The following is a 19,625-nucleotide window of genomic DNA, read 5'->3' as shown; positions in this document are numbered from 1 at the left end:
AGATACAGTCTCAAGTTGTGCCGGGGCAAGTATAGGCTGGATGTTAGGAGGAAGTTGTTCACAGAGAGAGTGATTGGCATTGGAATGGGCTGCCCAGGGAGGTGGTGGTGTCACTGTCCCTGGAGGTGTTGAAGCAAAGCCTGGATGAGGCACTTGGTGCCATGGTCTGGTTGCTTGGCTAGGTGTTGCAGAGGGGATTTCTGTTCCTACACCTATTTGGCGGAGGTGATAAATTAATTTGAGGCAATATAATTTTTATATTAAAATATAATTTATTAAAATTTATATTTATGAACTCTTGCCACCCCCAACCACTGTGTATTAAAATTTATTTCTGTGCAAAGTTATGAAAACAATTTAGGATAGATTATATACAGGGATTTGGTTATTTAACAATCAAAACATTCAAACTATACACAGAGAGAGGAATTTTCCCTTTGGCTTAGCGCCGCTTGGGAACTTATGCTATTTGCCCAGCAGAGGGGCTGAAACTCTTTCTGCTCTAAGGCAGAGATAACTTATATTACAGAGGTATTAAAGCTTTACTCATAAGTGTTGCTATTAATTATTAATCACCCTCCAGGGTTGTGTCACAGTTTGTTCCCAATGTCCAGACTTCAGAGGCTCTGTCTGTGGACTCTGTGAGGCTGGAATCTTCCCAGCTTGAGGGAAGATGATAAATCTTCCCAGTCTCTGGGGTAATAGGTTTCTCTAACCTTTGTTCTCATGGCAATGGATGATCTCTGCCTTGATGCTGCTGTCTTTATCAGGGTTGGACTTGATGATCTATGAGGTCTCTTCCAACCTTGATGATACTGTGATACTGTGATACTGTGGATGCCGTGTCCAGGGATATCAGCTTTGCAGGGTGCTAGGAATAGGAGAAGAATGTCCGTGCTGGCTCTGACAGAGTTCTCTTCATGGGTTTAGGCCGTGGGTGTGTGTGCAGACAATCCAGAAGTCTGCTTCGTGGTTCTATCCGCTGCAATGGCTTTTACCAGGCAATAAGCAGCGGCCATGCAAAGTGTGCTCAGCTGCTGGGAGTCTGAGCTCCTTAGGTAAAGCAATATAGCCTGCAAATATGCACAGCAGGTTTAGGAGGCTATTGGCTCCTTATATATGTATGTGCAGGTTTAAATGAGCTCTGCATCTAAGGTACACAGACAGGTTAGCTGTGAATGAATCAAAGCATGAGATCTGTGCCTCAGAGAGCATCGGAGCTATGCAATGGCATCCAAGCATGTGAGTCAGGGCAGCAGGGCGCTGCAATGAGGGCTAAGCTGCGCTGCAGGCAGAGTCAGAGAGCTGAGCACATGGTTCTCCTGTGCATCCCTCTTTATTGACTGTGGGCCAAGATTAATGGGCCCTTTTTGGCCACCAGAGTGACCAATCAGGTTGGCAGTTAGCCAAACCTTACCGTAATAGGCAGAAGCTGTTTGCCTGGACTCTCCCAAATATGGGAATCATATGGATTTGCCCCAGGGAGACACGAGCTGGGTGTGTGCTACACAACTTGTTTACAGTCAGGGGTCCTGGCAGAAAAACATGTCCAGGCATGTAGAGGCATAAAGAAGCCTCTGTTCGGGCCTACAGGCCCTCCACGACACTAGGACTGGGTGCTAGGTTGAACTGGCTGATCTTGGAGGTCTCTTCCAACCTGGTTGATTCTATGATTCTATGATCATTTATTCTTTGTATATAAAGAATATTGATATTCAGAAAAAGCATTTCTTGCTCAATGATAAAATCAGGTTGCAAATTGCTTTCTATTGAAAACTGAGTGAGGGAACAATTTTAATGATAGTCATCTCCAAAGCTGCTTAGGACAGTTAAATGACTTTGATTATATAAAATATAGGCAGCTGCAATTGACTTTTTTAATGTAATTCATGATATTTTTCCTTTTCAAAGAGAAAATTAAGATTTGAAAATGACAAAAATATTAAATGTTGGTTTAATATGATTTTGAGTATAAAAGTCCAATCTAAACAGACACTGCCCAGTTTATCATAATTCTGGGTAGTAAAAACCAGACCAAATAGTATTTTCTTGTGGAAAACTGAATATCAACAAATTTGTTAACGGCTTATAGGATCTGTAATTGGATGAAAGAGAATGAAAGTAGAAAAAACATGGCACAAATTGTCATTCAGTGGATGTTCAGACAGTGTAATTTACATGTATAGGAGACAGAAGGAAGTCATTAAAGTAAAAGCAAATTATGAGATAGTGTAAGACAAGATCTGTTCCGTTAGAACTTTAATTAATCACCCTCATCCTTGCTTTCTTCTTATAGGCACTTTTGCCCCATCTTATTCAATCTATACCAGTCTAGCTCAGGACCTAAATTCAGGGGGAAATTGCATGCTTTAATAAATACTCCCATTGTCTGACAGAGCCAGGCTACAGATTGTCAGCCTTTGCACTAGGCCAGCTTTGATGGAAGATTTGCTCATTTACCACAGCCCTGATTTATCTGTCTTGGAATCAAGATCCTTGTGCTCTGTGGAACTGCAGTGGAAACATAGTGGTGGCAAATGTTTTTTTTTTAAGGATTCTTATATTTAAGAACAGAAACACACACTGTTGCTCACAGAATGATTTATATGGTGTATCTGATACAACATTTATTTCATACTGCCCATGACATTTCAGCTTTCAGCGTAGCATAGGCTTTCATTCTGAAGTTTGAGTTAACAGTTCATTTACACATACAGGACACTTCCTGTTCCTCAGCAATCAACTTGTGATGTCTTAAAGGTTTGTTGTGGTAGGTGGAAGAGGACTGTGTCATGGTAGGCCTGAATAGGCCAAAACAGGCTTATACATGTCCTGGCTTGCCCAGACGTTTTTCTGCTCCGCCTTCTTTTGCTATGGGGAGAGGCAACCATGGTAAAGAGGACAAAGAACCTAGAGCCACTAAGTCTAAGGACTAAGGCTTGCCCAGGCTTGTTTTGATCCTGTTTACACCCTGTGGTAAACAAGGTATACACACTTGGCTTGTGCCTGCCTCGTGCAAGGCCTATGTTTTCCCAATTTTGGGTAAAGCAAGCCTATGGCTTCACCTAATATGGTCAAACTTGGCTAACTGCCATTCTGATTGGCCCATTAGTCTTGGGCTGTATCGATAAAAAGAGATGAGCAGGTAATGCAACGTGCTCCGGCATTGTATTGATACTTGCCTGCTGTTGCCTGCCTCCATTGTTTTCTGCTTCTGACAGTGTTATGCCTCATTGCTGTTGCATCCTGACATGCTTTACAGCATCATGCTATGCTAAGCTATAAGCTAGCTCTGCCACAAAGTAACAAACTCTGATGCCTTGAGTTTGTTTGCCTGGAAACTACACCGTCTCGAGTTTACCAGGAACAGGCTCTAAATGCCTCCAGGTGATCAGCCTTCAGAGCCAGCATGACTTCTTTGCCAAAACTGAACATCATGAGACATTCTGCCTATACCTGAAAGTCTCCTGCCAAGACGGGAAGTCCTGGAGGTGCACAGATCATCCAGAGAAATCAGGACCAGGTCAGGGATCATCTGCCTCCTTTCCCCAGCAGCCTGGGAAGCCTGGGAAGAATAAGATACCTCTTATTGATAAGATACCAGATACCTGATGGCAAGACAGTAACAGAATTCCCTGACAGTGTTTGGGTACTGTTTGAAGCTGTAGCTAGTCCTGGGGAATTGTGAGACAATTATTTTGTGTGTAAATACTTAAAGACTCTTCTATTTCACCATTGCCTCCTGCCATAAGTAAAAAGGAGCTCCTTGAGTCCATCTAGTGAGCAAACTGTACAATTAACTGCAGGAACCTTCTCTTCCAATTCAAATAATGCTTATATATTTTTGCTAGTTGTTACTAGATCTAGTTATTCCTTTGTATAATGTTCCCACGATCGTGCAAAGAATCAATGATTATCAAAATTGTTATTAGTCAGGGGTGGTGAGAGTTCTGAATATCAAAATTAATAAACAATATACATTTTGAAAATACCATCTGACAATTAATTAAATACCCCCTCCATTACAAGGTCTGGAAACACAACAACAAGGTCTGGGGTCTTTTTTATGTATTTATCAACTGAAAACTAAGATTCTTAAAGCACTGCTCCTGGTCAAGGGGTGAAAAGACATTTGCGACTAACTGCATGCAAGGGTATTTCAAAGGACAGCATTATCTTCAGCCTTGTCCTTTGTGGCCACCTTCCCTGTCATTAACAACTTTTCTATATAATTTTTGTCTGCCAGCTCTGGATGCTTTTTCTTAGACTGATTTTACAAATGCTATATAGCACATCATGTTCCTACTCCTACTCAAGACTCCCACAGCCACATAGCCATTGCCTCGTTGAGTCAACTCACTGCAATAGGAATTCAGAACATGGTTGCAGACTGTGCTGCTTGTTATGATTGCTTGCCATGGGAACTGTGGCTCAAAGGCCTGCAGATCAACGTGATCAAGGCCGTGCCACGCAGGGCTCCAGACAATTCAGTGTGAATTATGCCAGAGACAGTTTTATTGCGTTACAGCCTGAATATATACACTTAGCCAGCAGAGCACACGCCTACACATTAGCATAATTAGTCAAGGACAACCCACTCCATCAGCATAAACCACGCCTTGTTATTCTCATTAACGAGGTGTCTGTTATCTATCCCTTCTGAGATAAGGTAGCCAGCAGCTGGTGGGAACCGAGGTCAGCATCCATCTGTTGTTATCCTTCTTCACTCTGTTCCCACAGCTCTTCTGCTTTGCATTCCCACAGACCGTGTCCATTTTCTGCTCAAAACCATGGAACATTCTGAAGGTACTGCATGCCAGCAAGCACAGATTTATCCTGTGCACACCATTTTGTCCTTAAATACATAGGTTGGTATTCAAAGTCCATTTTGTTTGAAACAGCCAAGGATGTGGGATGAATCACTGTATAAGTGTGGGTGGTTCACCCCACCCAAGGCTGGGCAGGGCATGGAGCTGCCTCTAACAAGCAAACTCTGCCCCAGAGTTAGATGCCAGTCACAAAGCCAGCATCAGCCATGTCAGGACAGGGATGCTAGAGTAGATCTCACAAAGTACTGCAGCACTTTCCCATTTAACAAATATTAATAATAGATGGAGGAAAAAGACTTGAGGAGACAAATAATGAATTAAGCAGTAAATCTCTTTTCATCTTTCTTTTTGCTGCTTGCTGTTTTTCTCTCAAGTAATTTATCAAACCACAGTAAAAACACCTAGATCTAGTGATTACACATTATCCTTTTCTCCACTATCATCACAATTAACAGTTCAATTGTTATGTTTTCATTTACAACAGAAAAAATGGTTAAAGTCTTGTAAAATGCTTACAAGACAACCTGTTAACAGTTGCAGCGACTATTTGGCAAGTTCAAATCACTTCTCTTCAGCTTACAGAGTCTGATGATGTAAAGGCTGAGAAGAAATGTTTGTTCAGTACTTTAAGTATGGCAGACACTACCAAATAACAAAAAAAGGACTGTATATTTAAAAATAAAAAAGTAGTAAAAAATGTGTAATACAAACACTATTAACTGAGCATTGAAAAAAAAAAAGAAACTAAATGCTTTTACTGAATTTCTGTTAGAACAAAATGAGCATGATCAGGTTACCTGCCTGGTGAATGTGGGGCAGGCTGTGGATGGAGTCTACCTGGACTTCAGCAAAGCCTTTGACACCTTCTGCCACAACGAGCCCCTGGCAAAGCTGGCAGCTCATGGCTTGGACAGATTCACTCTGATATGGGTCAAGAGCTGTCTGGAAGGCTGAGCCCAGAGAGTGGTGGTGAATGGTGCCACATCCAGCTGGCAGCTGGCACTAGTGGTGTGCCCCGGGGATCAGTGCTGGGCACAGTCCTGTTCAACAACTTTATTGATGATCTGGAGGAGGGGATTGAGTCCAGCAGCAGTAAGTTTGCAGATGACACCAAGGTAGCAGCAGGTGTGGAGCTGTTGGAAGGTAGGAGAGCCCCGCAGAGGGACCTGGCCAGGCTGGATGGGTGGGCAGAGGCCAATGGGATGAGATTGAACAAGGCCAAGTGCAGGCTTCTACACTTTGGCCACAACAACCCCAAGCAGCACTACAGGCTGGGGACTGAGTGGCTGGAGAACAGCCAGGAAGAGAGGGACCTGGGGGTACTGGTAGATAGTAGGCTGAAGATGAGGCAGCAGTGTGCCCAGGTGGCCAAGAGAGCCAATGGCATCCTGGCCTGGCTCAGGAGCAGTGTGGCCAGCAGGACAAGGGAGGTTATTCTGCCCCTGTGCTCAGCACTGGTCAGACCACACCTTGAGTGCTGTGTCCAGTTCTGGCTCCTCAATTCAAGAGAGATGTTGAGGTGCTGGAAGGTGTCCAGAGAAGGGCAACAAAGCTGGTGAGGGGCCTGGAACACAAACCCTATGAGGAGAGGCTGAGGGAGCTGGGGGTGTGCAGCCTGGAGAAGAGGAGGCTCAGGGGACACCTCATTGCTGTCTACAACTACCTGCAGGGAGGCTGTAGCCAGGTGGGGTTGGTCTCTTCTGCCAGGCAACCAGCAACAGAACAAGGGGACACAGTCTCAAGTTGTGCCAGGGGAGGTCTAGGCTGGATGTTAGGAGGAAGTTGTTGTCAGAGAGAGTGATTGGCATTGGAATGGGCTGCCCAGGGAGGTGGTGGAGTCACCGTCCCTGGAGGTGTTCAAGAAAAGCCTGGATGAGGCACTTAGTGCCATGGTCTGGTTGACTGGCTAGGGCTGGGTGCTAGGTTGGACTGGATGATCTTGGAGGTCTCTTCCAACCTGGCTGACTCTATGATTCTATGATTTTTAAATAGGCTTCACTAAAGTTTTTATTTTTAAAAGGATATTTAAGAAATGTTTTTCAGCTGTTCAATAAATAGCATTTTAGTGATAATCTTTTAAGGGCCTCTTAATTGCTTTACTCCTAAACCATAGGCAGTTGTTAGAACTTTTGTGAACTCTGAAATGAGCAGTATTTGAATATAACCAATTGAAATATTTTTTTCTGTTTTAAACCACTATTTTGGGGAAATCTTTAACAAAACTGAATTCATCAGCTTAAGTTGTAACCGTAACATAAATAGGTATACATTAAGCACTATAATCACCATATCCTTGCAGTAAATTTAAAGCTCCATAGAAGCTGCAGGCAGCTCAAAGCCTTGAAACATCAAAGGTTAGGGCAAAATGATGTAAGAGGTGAGTCCCTGTCGCCCTGGTGAGGGCTGTTGCTTTTGAGTAGCAGGTATAGCTGGGTAAGACCACAGGGCCAGGGCAATGAGGTGGTGCTCATGGTGTTGACGTTCACAGGGCCATTGCTGGTCACTGCTTGGCTAGAGGAGATGGGGACTGACTGATCTGCTTGTCCTGCTTTCTCAAGTTAGCACCATGGCATGAGACCAGCTTGCATACAGTGGGGAGAGAAGAAAGAGTTCTTGTGCCTTGCCCAAAGGGGAGCAGAGGTGAGAAAGGAGCATAAACTGGTCTGCTGCTTTCTTCTCCATGATCAAGCTTCAGAACAGCATTGACTAGGAATTGCTCCACTATAGGTGAGAATGACTGAAATCAGGGGCTAATCAGAAAGGAATCATGCAAAATTTCATCTCACCTGAGAGGACCAAATCATGAGACGTGTTTAAATATGTGTAAAGACTTGGCTTTTTGAATCACAGAATGTCAGAGGCTGGAAGTGACCTCAAAAGATCATCTAGTCGAACCTCCCTGCCAGAGCAAGATCACCTAGAGTAGATCACACAGAAAGGCATCCAAGTGTGTTTTGAGTATCTTCAGAGAGTGAGACACCACAACTCCCCATGGCAGCCTGTTCCAGTGTTCTGTCACCCTCACAGAGAAGAAATTCCTCTTCATGTTCACATGAAACTTTTTACACCTCCACTTCCACTCATTGCCCCTTGTCCTGTCATTTGGCATCACCAAGAAGAGCCTGGCTCCATCGTCTTGGCATTCACCCTTCACATATTTATAAACACTGATGAGGTCATCTCTCAGTTTCCTCTTCTCCAAGCCAAAGAGCCCCAGCTCCCTCAGTCTCTCATCATAAGAGATTTCCTTTAATCAATTATCTTTGTGCCTCTGTGCACAACTGATTTATCCCTCTCAAACACACAGTTGAGATGGATTCAGTGTCCTGAAACTTTGTTGTTTTGTCCACAGCATTTTAAATCAGATGTGCCAGACATTTTTAAGTCAAAGACTTTTTATCTATGCACACAATTGTTGTGACATGCTGAAGTCTGACATAGCACTAACTGTTTTTAAATGATAAAAATTTCAGGGCTTTTAGGAGAACTTTAGGGGAGAAGACAAATATGTGAGGAGCAAATATTGAAAGGAGTAGACAGAATCAGTCATCACTTGGAAATCTTAGGTCACAATGGTATTATTGCCCAGACTATGAAAATACTATTTAAACACCAGTGTTGTGTCAGGCCTGAGAGGCCCCAAATAGGCTTACACATGTCCTGCCCTGACTAGGCATGCTTTTCTGCTCCACCAGAGAGGCAAGCATGGGAAATGGACACAAAAGGACCTGGAGCCACTGAGTCTGGCCTGCCCAGGGTCCTGTGGTGTGAGGTACACACACTTAGCTTGTGCCTGCCTAGTGCCAGGCCTGTGCTGTTCCCAGATTAGGGAAAAGGGAGCCTGTGACTGTGCCTAATATGGTTTGGTTTGGCTAACTGCCATCCTGATTGGCTGTGCTGTGTCCAAAGGGCAATTAATCTCAGCACACATTGATAAAAGGAGGTACGCAGGTGAACAACCTGCTTTGCTTCCCTGCTTTGCTTCCCTGCTCTTTGCCTGCTCTCTCTGCTGTGCCCAGCCCTGCTGCTATTGCACACTGCCTTATTGCTGCCTGCTAAACTCCACTGCTGTGAGTTACCAGGAGCAGACCCTGGATGTCTGCACACAATCAGCCTGTGTGGCCAGTTGACATCGTGCTGAGACTGCACCACATCTGCCTCTGCACCTGAAGGTCCTGCTTAGAATCCCTGGACATATACACAGATGGTCCAGAAGAATCCAGAAGACAAGGTCAGAGATTGTCTGCATCCTGTCCCCAGAAGCTGGGAAGATTCAAGCCTCAATGTCCAACAAGACAGAGTCCCCTGAGTGCATTTGGGTGCTGTTTGGACTGTGTCTGGCCCCCACGAGGGTAATAATAATAATAATCTCTAAATACTTAAATACCTCTTTGTGATTCTCCATTGCCTTCTGCCATAGAGCAGAAAGAGCTTGAGCCCAGCTACTGGGCAAATGGCATATTGACCGCAAGTGGCATTGCCTGCAGGAATAGTCTGTTTTAGTTCAATTAATGTTGATATATTTTGCTGGTTATATTAGATGTAGATATTATCCATAGAATGTTTCCATGACCGTGTAAGAACCAAAATATTATTAAAATCAGTGGTTGGGGGTGGTGAGAGCTCTGAATAGCAACAGTAATAAACAATATTAATTTTGGAAAGTATCATCTCGCATCAATTAATTTCCCCTCCGCAACAATCGTTCACCCTCCCACTCTGCCTGTATTCATCCTGTCTTTATTCATCCTTTCTTCACCTCTTCATGTCATCTCCTCCCAACAGGGAGATACTTCATGGGCAATGCCACTGGTTTATTTGAATTTAAGGTAATGGAAGCAAATAACATTTTAGTGGCAGAGAAATGAGTCCAGAACACTTACAGCTTATGCTTTTATATATTGCCGTGCTGTGGTGTTAAAAATTATGGCCTGTAATTACTTTAAAGTACAATTTCCTCTTTGAACATGCTAGAAAATGCTTCTCACTAGGTGAACTCTTAGTTCTTGGCCTATGTTCTTGTGCACAGTTGTGAACAGCCATCTAGAAAGGTTGTATTGCTACTTTTTGTGCAAGTGCATATGATTACTGACACCAAGGAGTACATGTAAGCGACCTTTTAATGCTCCCGTGCTGGGTAAACTGTATTTCAGTTTTAATTTAATAAGGAGTAGAGTTTAATAATAACCTCAGAATGAATTCAGAAGGACTCTAAAGTCTAAATGAGGAGAACTCATTTGTTGAAAACCATTCAGATAACATCCAGTTTTCTCAAGGGTGGTAATTTTACTACTATGCAGATGAGAAATTTGCATGGTGATGTGGTTTTTTGAAACACTCACTGCCTTCAAAACATACCTATATACAAGGCCTGATAGTAATTTAATGACATTTTTTACTTATCTCATTGTTACTCATTTTAAGGGTATACGAAGTGATTTAGAGGCTATTTTTCCTTCTTATCGTTGTTTTTGGTGTATCCAGGAAAAGAATTCAAGACAGCATCAACCAAAATGTCTACTAAAAAATTCTACTGAAATTATTCAGTCTAACACTTCCAAACATTTCATTCTCAGAAAAAGAGGCTACTAATGGGATCAAGGAGTTCTGTATAAGAGCCAGAAATAAAATCAGACTGATCTAATAATTTCTTCATGAAAGTTTTAACAAAAGGCAAATTAATTTAGTTAAATTAAGTTTGCTCATATTCTAGAGTAAGAAACTTCAGGAAGACTCATTCACTTCTTTTTCTAGTAAACCAACCGGGAATCACGGACATCACAACACATCTGAGGTTGGAAAAGACAACTGGAGATCACCCAGTCCAACCATTCTGCACAGAGCTGGATCACATGTCTGCTTGGAGCTGTGCTCAGGTGCATATTTAACATCTCCAAGTAGGGAGATTCCATACTCTCTTTGTGCAACCTGTGGCAGTTACCTTCACTGTAAGAAAATGTTTTCTCTTGTTCACATAGAATCTCCTGCACTTCAGTTTGTGCCCATTGCCTCTGGACATGTGACTGGACACCCCTGGGAAGAGTCTGGGTCCATTCTCTTTGGACCTCCCCGTCAGGTATTTATACAGATAAAGATGTTCTTGGCTCTGTTCTTCTCCAGGCTGAAGAGTCCCTTGGTTTGTCCCCTTATGAAAGATTGTCTAGCCCCTTAGTCATCTTGGTAGCCCTGACTGGACTCATTTGTAGCACTTCAAGAGCTAACACTCTATTTTGGTTGCAAACTATAAACATGAGAGAGGAACTTTGAGGACATCCTTTTGAATATAGAGTGAGTGAGCATTGGTTGTAAAAAGAATAATGCTAAAGCCTCTGTCATTCATTGGTTTACTAACTGGTATGAAACACCAGTATATGAACAACAATTATTCACTCTTTGTTCCTTTTGTCTTCTGCTTTCCACCTCCTCCAGTGCTCCTCTGTGCATGTATCACACAGTATCACAGTATTATCAGGGTTGGAAGAGACCTCACAGATCATCAAGTCCAACCCTTTACCACAGAGCTCAAGGCTAGACCATGGCACCAAGTGCCACGTCCAATATTGCCTTGAGCTAACCTTGACTGAACTGATAATACATGAGATCTTGCTGGTTTTCTGTCTGGGGGGAGGAAGAATGTGGCATTGGCCCCTCTTGGGCTTTCTTTGTTCAGGGGTGTGTGTCGGGGGGGAGGATTTGATTTCTCTATTATTTCTATGTTGTATATAATTGTAAATACTTGTAAATATAGTCTGTATATATGCTTCTGTTGTGGTTTGAGGGGTTCCAGGTTATCCCAGATCTCCTAAAAAACTACAAAGACTGAGATCTGTTCCAGGGACAAACTGGTCACCCCCAGATATCATAATTTTGTTATTCTATCCCATAATCATAGAAACATAGAATCAATCAGGTTGGAGGAGACCTCCAAGATCATCCAGTCCAACCTAGCACTCAGCCCTGTCACTAAGTGCCTCATCCAGGCTTTTCTTAAGCACCTCCAGGGACAGTGACTCCACCACCTCCCTGGGCAGCCCATTCCAGTGCCAATCACTCTCTCTGACAACAACTTCCTCACAACATCCAGCCTAGACCTCCCCTGGCACAACTTGAGACTGTGTCCCCTTGTTCTGTTGCTGGTTGCCTGGCAGAAGAGCCCAACCCCACCTGGCTACAGCCTCCCTTCAGGTAGTTGTAGACAGCAATGAGGTCCCCCCTGAGCCTCCTCTTCTCCAGGCTGCACACCCCCAGCTCCCTCAGCCTCTCCTCATAGGGTTTGTGTTCCAGGCCCCTCACCAGCTTTGTCGCCCCTCATGGACACCTTCCAGCACCTCAACATCTCTCTTGAATTGAGGAGCCCAGAACTGGACACAGCACTCAAGGTGTGTCCTGACCAGTGCTGAGTACAGGGGCAGAATAACCTCCCTGCAAGCAGTTTAAGAGTAAGTAGCAAGGTCAATTCGTTCTCTTTCCTCCCTTTCCAGCTCTCCAGAGGGATTCTTATCTAAGTAACTGTGCAGTTACCCTGTGGTAAGTGGCCTTGAAGGCCGCCGCTGCAGCGAACTTTGGCCTATTTGGGCCTATCTGGGCGACAATGGGGGAGAGGAGAAAATGAGCACTGGGGCTTTGGTGGTTTTGGTTTGGCTGGAGGGCAGGTATCCTGTATCTGTATTAGGTGTTAAGGATTCATGTGCTTCAGATCTTTGCCTGCACATATTTAACTACAACTTTTCTTCATCCTTCTCTAGTTCAGTGTCCGCCTGCACAGATGGGCAGAGTCCAATGGGATGGCATTCAATAGCTCCAAGTGCAGGGTGCTGCACTTTGGCCACAACAACCCCATGCAGAGATACAGGCTGGGGTCAGAGTGGCTGGAAAGCAGCCAGACAGAGAGGGATCTGGGGGTGCTGATTGATACCCACCTGAACATGAGCCAGCAGTGTGCCCAGGTGGCCAAGAGAGCCAGTGGCATCCTGGCCTGCATCAGGAATGGTGTGGCCAGCAGGAGCAGGGAGGTCATTCTGCCCCTGTACTCTGCACTGCTTAGACCACACCTTGAGTCCTGTGTTCAGTTCTGGGCCCCCCAGTTTAGGAGGGACATTGAGATGCTTGAGCGTGTCCAGAGAAGGGCGACGAGGCTGGGGAGAGGCCTTGAGCACAGCCCTACGAGGAGAGGCTGAGGGAGCTGGGATTGGTCAGCCTGGAGAAGAGGAGGCTCAGGGGAGACCTTATTGCTGTCTACAACTACCTGAGGGGTGGTTGTGGCCAGGAGGAGGTTGCTCTCTTCTCTCAGGTGGCCAGCACCAGAACGAGAGGACACAGCCTCAGGCTGCGCCAGGGGAGATTTAGGCTGGAGGTGAGGAGAAAGTTCTTCCCTGAGAGAGTCATTGGACACTGGAATGGGCTGCCCGGGGAGGTGGTGGAGTTGCCGTCCGTGGAGCTGTTCAAGGCAGGACTGGACGTGGCACTTGGTGCCATGGTCTGGCCTTGAGCTCTGTCGTAAATGGTTGGACTTGATGATCTGTGAGGTCTCTTCCAACCCTGATGATACTGTGAGACTGTGAGAGAGTTGTTATTTTACTGCCCTTTGTCTTTAGAAAGAGTAAAGCCAAACAATCTCAGTCTGCCACACTCCTAAACGAGAAACTACAGCAGCTTGTAAATGTAGCTTTCTGTGAAGCACAGCTTTATCTCACTTCCAGCTTTATCTCACTTCCAAGCTGTCTGAGCTGGTTTGGTAAATTTTATCTGGGGGATAATTTCCTGCAGCCACCATATTCATTCCAGCAAGATGGTATTCCAGTAAGATGGCATGTGTTATGCACAGGCCAGCCCAGCAGTGGACCCAGGGATTCAGATATGTCTCACCAGCACTGTGAGGAGGGGAAGGATCACATTCCTCAACCTGGTGGCAATATGCTTTCCTCATGAAGCTTGAGCTGCTGCTGGCCTTTGCCGTAGCGGAGCGTTGCTGCTTCATGGTTAGCATGTTTGCCACGAGTCCCAGGTTCTTCTCTGGTGAGTTGTTTTCCAGTAGCCAGCACCCAGCCTGTACTCTGGTGTCCGGGCATATCCCTCCCCACTTGCAGCACTTGGCACTTCAGCTCGCTGAACTTAATGAATTCCTGTCGGTTCATTATATCCAGCTGCTCAACACCAACTCTAGCATCTCATCATAGAAGGCTATTGGGTTGGTCAATCAAAATTTCCTCTTTATAAAGCCACGCTCTCAAAAACCTTCTCACCTTTCAGGTGTGGGAAGATTTGGTCCCTCACCTTACTAGAAACTGAGGCAAAGCTGTCCAGATTCTCCTTATTCTCCTTTGTAAAGGGCTAACCTTCCTGGGGGCGGTCTGAACCTGACCGCAGGTGTAGTGCTTAGCCCACTCCCACTCCCTGGCTAGATCCCCTATAAAAACAGGGGAACTTCCTGTTTTTCTTTCTCTTTGACCTTCCTGCCTGCCAGCAGGACCTTGGCTCCTGCTGCTCCTGCTGCTCCTGCTTTTCTACATGGCCACCCTGCCACATGGTGGGACAACTGCCTCCTGAATCTACCTCCGTCCATTGCCATTAATCTCTTGTAGCCTGTTTCCCTTCCTTGTTCCTTTCTATAAGTCCCCTTACCTTAAATACCTTTTATTTATTGTTAAAGGTTTTTTCTTCTAGCTTCCAAATCAAAGCAAGACTATTCTTTGGCTGGTTTACTTCTTTTCACTCTCTACATCCAATTCCTTTTCTTTCCAAAGGGGAAGAGGGGAAGGCACCTAGTTATTGTGTTGCTCTGTTAAGCTTTGGGCTCTGGGAAGCTTAAACTAGAATCAATACACCCTTCTTGAGGACTTCTAGTCCTCTGGAAGCCCCTCCATGGCCTTTCAAAGATGATTGATAGTGGCCTCACAGTGACACCAGACAGATCAGCACTTGTGTGTGTGTGTGCCATCAAGGTCCCATGTACATGCCCAATGTGTGTAAATGTTCCCTGCCTTGATCTTCCTCCACTGAGGACACATCTTTCTTGCTGGAGACTTTCCCAACTTGCCTCAGGGGCCTGGAGTAACTGAAGAACAGCCTTACTAGTAAAGACTGAGGTGAAAAAAGGATTGAGTACCTCAGCTCTGCCATGTCCTTTGATGCCAGGTCCCATCTCTGATCTAGTCAACCCTGAAGAGCATGGAGAGGATTATGCACATGCAGTAGCACAGGGAGATTGGTTGTGTACTGCTGTGGAACCTGAACAAGCAGAATATCCATCCTGTGAGCACAGTTCTGCAAAGAGAAGACTGTTGCAGGCTGCAGACTGGTGGACTTAGTAGTGGCATAGGAGATACAGAACTGGAGGGAGGCCATCTGATGCGCAACTTGTTTGTGCTGTATTAGGAACATATGAGAGAGGCAGATGACAAATATCCCATCTATTATGGGATTTTTCAAACCTGGCAACATAGAAGAAACATCACTGATGCTACTGTCATCCCTTTTCCCCCTTGCTCCTTGTTCCCATTTCTCAGCTCATCTTTAACCCAGTTTTGACAGCTTTCTACTTATAAAACAGCTAAAAGGAAAATCATCTATTTTTACAAGGTACAGTTGTTTCAAGGGACTGTTTTGTTCTATTAAGATGGAAAACAATGGGAAAACTGGCATTTTGTATGCATGATTAGGAAGGAAGGATACTCTATTTCTGGAAATGCATAGGTAAGAGCTGGGAGATTCTGGCATTTACTGAAACAAATAGCTTTTGAAGATCTGAAATTGCTCCTGAATGTATTTCATTTATGGTGTATGCATGGTAATAAAGAAGCCCCTTGAGAGAGTAAAGATTTGGATTCAAATATTAATACTCCCTGTCTGGGAACTGATTATCTCCCAAACTAGAGCTGTTCAGTTTCTTACCGTTAAAACTTTCTGCTTTCTGCTGGCTTTTGAAAGAGTTAGAGCTGGGTTTGCCCTCTGCAAACACAGCACCAAGCCCTGCTTTGAGCAGAAGCAGCAGTTGTTCCCACACTGGTCAGTGACAATCTCCCTTTTGGCCTCCAACATGGCTCTTTATTTTAATCCTGGCCTCTTTGCATTTTGATAATGATATGACTTTTTTTATGACTTTTTTTTTCTCCTGTTGCTCAAGCCCACTTCTGAGGACAAGTTTTTCAACATTTTGTTTAAAAAGCTGTTACAAATACCCAAGTTGCAAACAAGAGGCCAGGTGTCCTTGAATTCTCAACACTCAGGTCAGTACTCTCTCCCAAAACTGCACATTTTAGAACAATCTGAAACTTTCTGAGTCTTTGGCACTGGCAGGGCTGTTATTACATTAGTTTTGTTAAAGCTCTGGGCATTGTTCATATGTTCTCAAGCTGCAAAACAGTTCCCCCATCCATAATGTGAGTACAGTTAATTTAAAAAAGAAAATCTATTAACATTAATGAGGCAATGAAATAAAACCCCCACACTATATCTCTAAAAAATTATATAGCTGCTTTTCTGAGACCAGTCATTCTGCCACTGCTTCTATAAACTCAATAAGTCTCTTTTACAAAGCAGAATTACCACACTGAAGAACAAAGCCAAACCTTGATCTCTTCCTTCAGAATTATCTTAAAAACAAAAAATGTGAGGAGAAAAAAAAAAAAGGATAACAGTTTGTGTGTCAATCATCTTCAGCAGCTTCTCTCTCCATGAAAGTTAGATGATTTATTAAATCATAGAATCAACCAGGTTGGAGGAGATCTCTGAGATCATCCAGTCCAACCTAGCACCCAGCCCTGGCCAATCAATTATACCATGGCACTAAGTGCCTCATCCAGGCTTTTCTTGAACACCTCCAGGGATGGCAACTCCACCACCTCCCTGGGCAGCCCATTCCAATATTCTTAATTCATTCACACGAGATAAATATGGCCCTCAATTCTTAAAGGTTATTGGGAGGCATTCTGTAGAAACAAGACAAAGAAGAGAGAACACAGTAGCACCACCATTTTGTATGATTTAATACAAAGTGCATGCTTTGAGAGTGTCAGCTGCTAAATGGCTGTTGGATAGTCTGCAAAACCAAAAACTTTGATCCTGTAAAAAACTTTTTAACCTCTGTCCATCTCTATATGTAGCATTGTGAAGCTTATTGAGTTCGCTCAGGTTACTTACAGACGTAAAATTAAACATACAGGAAAACTATAGAAGGCCTAGGGCAGCATTTAGAGCCAAGGGAAATGGTTTTGCCTTTGAGAAACAAGGCATGCATATCTAAAAGTAAAATTAGGAAAGCCTAGTAGAATGAAATCTATATAGGTACATGTATATAGTTTCATGCTAATAATTAACCTGTCCTGTAAAGGGTGAGCACTGTTGAAAGTACTTAAAAAAATTTACTAACAGCATCAAATAGGAGATTGTTGTCAAATAGAATAGAACTAACTGCAACTGAGATCTGTAGCAGCAATTGATATAAACATTGACATTAATGCTGAGATACATGGAAGAATTCAGCACCTCATAAACCTCTTTCCATGCAAAATCTGACCTTTGAAGCTAATGACAGAGTTGCCTGTCTCTTGCATGGGAACTCAGCACGCCCATCACTGCTTTTTCCCTCACTGCCAGAACAAATACATTTTTGATCCCTATTATTTATCCTTATTAAGACAGTTGCAGCTCATGACAATGATAAAACAATAATGAAACTGAACACAGTTAGTTCTTTAATCAAGAAAATGTTCTTTCCTATGTCTTGTCTGCGTAGTTTGTGTTACAAATGGAGTGAGATCGCTGCAGATCGCTCTAATAAAATGCTGACAACCAGTTCCTTTGTAGAAAATAAAGCAATAAAGGGCTTTTGTGTTAGCTGTATGTTTTTATTGATAGATACCATACTGGAGACCACACACATTATCGTTATGGATAAGAAAAACCATAGCCTTTTCAACAGACAAGAAATAAAATGCAGTTGATTCATCAGCTCCTTTAAAAGGACTGGCATCTGGACCACATGCACTTCAAAGTCAAATTCTGCACCGAGATGTGCTGCTTTGAAGTACAGCTGCTGATCCAGACAAATTTTGGAGCCTAACCCAGCATATGAATCTGCTGTACTCTGAAAAAAAAAATTAAAAACATCTATTTCAGATGCCAGTTTTGACTCATTTTAGAAAATTGCTGTCTGGATCGTTTGAACTTCAAAGCAGAACATTGCAATGCAGCGCTTCCCTTTGAAGTGCAGCTAATCCAGAGAGTGGGGTTTCTCTCCCCTCTTTTTTCAAAGTAGTTAAAATTGGCATCTGACCTTATCAGTATTTCTCCTCTCCTACACATTCTTCTTCCCTTCTCTCTTATTTCCTCTTCTTCTGGCCTGTGTGAAAGAAAGTCTTGTTAGCTTCCGCACTGTCAAAGCTCTTAGAAAAAGCTGGTGAAGGGCCTGGAGCACAAACCCTATGAGGAGAGGCTGAGGGAGCTGGGGGTGTGCAGCCTGGAGAAGAGGAGGCTCAGGGGAGACCTCATTGCTGTCTGCAGCTACCTGAAGGGAGGCTGTAGCCAGGTGGGGTTGGTCTCTTCTCCCAGGCAACCACCAATAGAACAAGGGGACACAGTCTCAAGTTGTGCCAGGGGAGGTCTAGGATGGATGTTAGGAGGAAGTTGTTGGCAGAGAGAGTGATTGGCATTGGAATGGGCTGCCCAGGGAGGTGGTGGAATCACCGTCCCTGGGGGTGTTCAAGAGAAGACTGGATGAGGCATTCAGTGCCATGGTCTGGTTGACTGGCTAGGGCTGGGTGCTAGGTTGGACTGGCTGATCTTGGAGGTCTCTTCCAACCTGATTGATTCTGTGATTCTATGGAAATAGCCTGTGTCAAGTCACGAAGGGACAGTAGCCAGTCACTGCACATGCTTTGTCACAGAGTTTGGTAATGTTGCTTAATTTTACCATTAAAAAAAATCAAAATAGCCCTTGTAAGTGCTTGTATTCAGAGTGCTCATAATCACATTTCCACGCTTCTGCTAGCTCCTATTAATGGTCATTAGCACTGGTTTAAAAGCTGAGCTTAATAACATTTCAGCTGGAAGAAATTTCAAGCTGTTTTGTCACAGAAAGGTTTCTGTTGCAGTCAAATCAGGAAGGCCTTAAGAAAATGGTTTTATTGGGGAAGGAAAAAGCAAACTATGGGCAAAGTTTGCACTTCTGGAAAGGTGAGGCAAGCATAAATGCAGAGTGCTTACTAGCACATAACAAAAGAGGAGCAAAGATGGGGTCAGGTTAGGAGGGCTTTCTTGTAGTGGAGCAGACCATGTTTGAAACCAATCTCTTTCTTACAAAAAATGCTCTCAGTTCCATGATGCAAGGGTGGCCAAGAGGGAGGGAATTCCCACAGGAGAAGTGGAGAAAAACCTATAAATTCTCCTATCTTAGGAAAGGCAAATGAGACAATGTGTTCTTCATATTGAATACAATCATGGTGTCAGCCACCTGCTAAAGAATACACTTGAGCAGACCAATAGCTTTCTTTGTTATACTGTCCTGACAAAAAGTTCCTGCTGAGAACTTGCTCAGTTCTCACTGAATATTGTTAACTTGTTTTTGCTTGTTGGACTCTCACAAGAGTAAACCTCTGAGGAGAAGTAAGTAGGCTAAAAAGTTCTCAAATCAAACTAGGAGGAAGAGAAACATCTGGGTTTATAAATAAAAGTAACTCCTAAAAAAGATAATATCCATCTCTGGACAGTGTTTGAGGATTATATTTGGAAGAGACTTATACTTCCTGAGTACCATAAATCCTGCTAAAGCAGCATCACTCTGCAGACAAAACATGGGAG

General features: G+C 43.8%; 1 long non-coding RNA gene across 1 annotated transcript; it reads right to left on the bottom strand.

Moving 5' to 3' along the window:
- Positions 1-310: 310 nt before the first annotated feature.
- On the bottom strand, positions 311-18,170 carry LOC135189118 (uncharacterized). The gene is made up of 3 exons (XR_010307934.1): positions 18,103-18,170; positions 3,457-3,565; positions 311-871 (listed from the first exon to the last, which is right to left on the bottom strand). It is a non-coding gene; the product is annotated as an uncharacterized LOC135189118 (long non-coding RNA).
- Between the last annotated feature and the right edge of the window lie 1,455 nt (positions 18,171-19,625).

The sequence above is a fragment of the Pogoniulus pusillus genome, chromosome 31, assembly GCF_015220805.1.
Source record: "Pogoniulus pusillus isolate bPogPus1 chromosome 31, bPogPus1.pri, whole genome shotgun sequence".
In the NCBI taxonomy this organism is placed as follows: Eukaryota; Metazoa; Chordata; class Aves; order Piciformes; family Lybiidae; genus Pogoniulus; species Pogoniulus pusillus.
This window is presented reverse-complemented; position numbering and strand designations above follow the sequence as displayed.